Source organism: Epinephelus moara, chromosome 2 (assembly GCF_006386435.1).
Source record: "Epinephelus moara isolate mb chromosome 2, YSFRI_EMoa_1.0, whole genome shotgun sequence".
In the NCBI taxonomy this organism is placed as follows: domain Eukaryota; kingdom Metazoa; phylum Chordata; class Actinopteri; order Perciformes; family Serranidae; genus Epinephelus; species Epinephelus moara.
Genome location: NC_065507.1, coordinates 4486661 through 4490484, shown reverse-complemented (window position 1 = coordinate 4490484; position 3824 = coordinate 4486661).

Here is a 3824-nt window from a genome sequence, read left to right as displayed (position 1 = left end):
GTAGAGAACTGAGGCTTCTGTCTGGCTGTGACTGAACTGGTCTGATGGCTACACCCGACTATGTTTCCACCAATGTCTCTAATGTGTTGATTCTTTGAAACAGGATTCAGACCAACACGTGAAACTAAAACTCACATTTTGAAGCTGCAGGTGTAAAAATCTGGTTCAGCTAAAATGCATACGAAGGCCAAAAACATCGGCTTAAGATGGAAGCTACTAAAAGCTGTGTCTTAAATGTTTGGCATGTTTAAACGGGACATTTTTAAAGGAATATTTTAACATTTTTGCTCAGAGGTAGATGGGAACATTGATCCCTCTCTCATTTCTGTATGCTAACTATGAAGCTCGAGCTTAGCGTATGCTGTGTTCAAACTACGAGCGACACAGCAACAATGTACCGAGCTACATCATCGCCGGGTCGCAGCTCAAGTGCTCGTTATCGCAGTTGCGTCATCAGGGGCTTGTGTGTGTCGCTACTTGCCTCAAAGCACTTCTACTGAAAGTCTGAAGTTTGTTTGTGGTTTGAAATGTATCTGTGCTTTTCGTCAACATCTGAGCCCCATGCTAACGTCACATTGAGCCGCCCCTGTGTATCTGTGTGTGCACCACAGTACACAGAAAGTTAGCATAGCATCAGCTAACCAGGCCCCCAGGAATGCAACTCAGCTTTGCAGCCAGTTTTCCCCAGTGGCCACTCGCGGTACTGCAGCGAAAAATCCCCAGCGGCATAAAAAGCGTCGGTAAAACTGCTAACAGGACACCTTGAACTGCAAACAATGTCAATTATGACTGCGTCTTTTTTTAACCATGGTGGTGTAATATTTGTTACACTTTCCTCAAGCTGAGAAAAGCCATTTAAAAAGCTATGACGTAATCACTATGTAAAGTCTATGAGCCGAGCGGGAACTTGCGAACGGAGCTAGAAGGAGGCGTTTATTCAGTTGGCCGTATCCCATGGAAGTAAACCTAGAAGCTAGAAACTTTTATTGGCGTATGTGCCAGACGAGCAACTCCAACTAGAATGAACAGGGGCCATCTTGGTACGTGTTATCTACGTATTATTTTACATCCGTGCAGCTTACTTAGCTAAACCAGTGGTTCCCAACTGGTCCAGATTTGTTCTTGGTCCATTCAGAATGGACCTGCAACCCACTTTTGGACCGCAGCCCACCAGTTGGGAACCACTAAGCTAGACAAAAGCTGAAAAGAAAATTGAGGGAGGTTCAACTTTGATTTGTGGCGCATCATGGCCGTCCATAGAGACTTGTTGGATGTCAGTTTGTGGCCTCATGTCGCTGGCTTCCACTGAAAATGACTTGTGGCCTGTTGCTGTTTCACTCGTAGTGTGAACACGGCGTTAGGGGGAGGAGCTAGTTCGGCTCTGTCTGAAGGTAAAGAAAAATTCATCAACACAGGCTCGCTGTTTGCTCCTGTTCATAGTCTTTATGCTAAGCTAAGCTAATCGTGTCCTGACTGTAGTTTCGTATTTTTCTTACAGATATGAAAGTCGTGTTAATTTCTCATCTAACTCTCAGCAAAGAAAGGTGCATTCGTGAACTTCCCCAAAACGTTGAACTGTTCCTTTATTGCCAGGAACTATAAACATCTGGAGACTTTTCAGGGTAGGAAACTTCTGAAATAGCACCTCAATTGTGATTCGACTTAAACAGTCAAATATTTCTGCATCCTTATAAAACATCACACCAGTTCAGGTTCAGGCCTCCCGTACATCAGTTCTACAGATAATGTTTCTGTAACTCTGACCAAAGACTGATCCTGAAAAAGTTGTGTCACTGAAAACCTTCGAGAGGAGCTCCAAAATGTTTCCAAGTTTTTTTCTTCTTGTTTCTTTTTCCCGGCTCAATGACACAACTCTTTCCCTGCATGGCTCTGGGTGGCGAGGCGGGTGCACTGCGCCCAGACAGGACTGTGCTACTGCACCTCACATAAACTAGCCAAAGACCCTGTTGATTTCTAGTGATTCTGTTTGTATGATTTATGATATTATTATGAATGTTATGTTGTTTTGTCAGGAGGGACATCTGTGTGTACAGCCTGTGTTCTGTGTTATAAATGAGCGATTCAAGCCAAGTCAGGTTTGATGATGTGAAACATTTGGGGAGAAAAAGCTTCTAGTATTTGTTCGTTCATGTGCCTTGTTGGAGAGCAATACAGCAGATTCATGTGGAGTTATTAGAGAAATGCCTCCTTTGCCAGAGTCCTCGGCGGACGGCGGTCGTCAGACCGTTTCTAAAAGTTTCCCAGCAGCACCCAAAGGTCTCCTCCCTCTGTGTGTATAAGCTTTACTCAAACCGGATCCTTAGTTTGTCCTTTGATTTACAGATGCACTCCTGTTATCAGTCCTGACTTACTGTATGCACCCAACCAATGTATAATTATACCAAACACACTAAAAGATAAGATACTAAAGATTTAAAAATAAATTTGAAAAGTAAATATAAACTGATGAATTGCTGTTTGTGGTTTGTTTTGTTGTCATGTTTGTGCGTGTGAACTGGTGTCTGGTCAAACTTTTGTATTCTGTGTTTCAGTGTTAAAGGAAAAATTCACCCCAAAAAATGGTCGTCCGTATATCGATAACTCAAATGTATTGATTACAAACGATTTTTCTCATGTGCCTCCACAACAGACGAAGAATCCAAAAACTTGGAAGAAAAAAGAAAATTCTTGATAACAATAATGTGCTGGATGGATTTTGTCCCATCCATCCATCCATCCATTTCTATCCGCTTATCTGGGGCCAGGTCACGGGGGCAGCAGGCCGAGCTAAGCACCCCAGATGTCCCTCTCCCCAGCAATGCTTCCCAGCAAATCCTGGGGGACACCAAGGCGTTCCCAGGCCAGACGAGATATATAACCCCTCGAACATGTTCTGGGTCTGCCCCGGAGCCTCCTACCAGTGGGACGTGCCTGGAACACCTCTAACAGGAGGTGCCCAGGAGGATCCTGATCAGATGCCCGAACCACCTCAACTGACCCCTTTCAACGCGAAGGAGCAGCGGCTCTACTCCGAGCTCCTCACCCTATCTCTAAGGCTGAGCCCAGACACCCCACAGAGGAAACTCATTTCTGCAGCTTGTATCTGTGATCTCATTCTTTCAGTCACTACCCAGAGCTCATGACCATAGGTGAGGGTTGGGACGTAGATGGACCAGTAAATCAAAAGCTTTGCCTTTGCCACCACGACAGTCCGGCGCTGCACCAAACCGCCAATCCATCTCACACTCCATTCTACCCTCACTCATGAACAAGACCCTGAGATACTTGAACTCCCTCGCTTGTCCGTCCGTATTGTTTTTAAATGGTTTAGCTCCGTCTTTTGTTGCTGACATGCTCATCGTGTTCAAACCAGAGAGATCCCTTAGATCAGTGGTGCCAAACATACGACCCGGCCTCGTCACATATCGTGTTTGGTCATGGACTTTCCACGTCCACATACGTCATAAAAAGGTACCCTGGGTGTGTTGGTTGTTGACGTTCCTGAACACATTTTTATACGTGATGTGATTTTTGCTATAATACAAGATGTTCTGACCTGTTTTACATTCTGTTTTTTATTGTTGCTTTTAATTTTTCCAGGATGCCTTTTTATAGCCGGTGAAGGGACTGCCGATGAAAACGAGCCTTTCAGCTAATTTGGGTGGATTTACATGTGTTAAAATGTTGGTTAATGCACACTGTCCCTTTTCTTAAATAAATAGATAAAATAAAAAATAGATGTAAGTCATAGGGGACTGAGTTATACAACAAAAACTACAAAATTTTATCAAAAGATCTGTTCACAAACTCTCACACAACCCAAG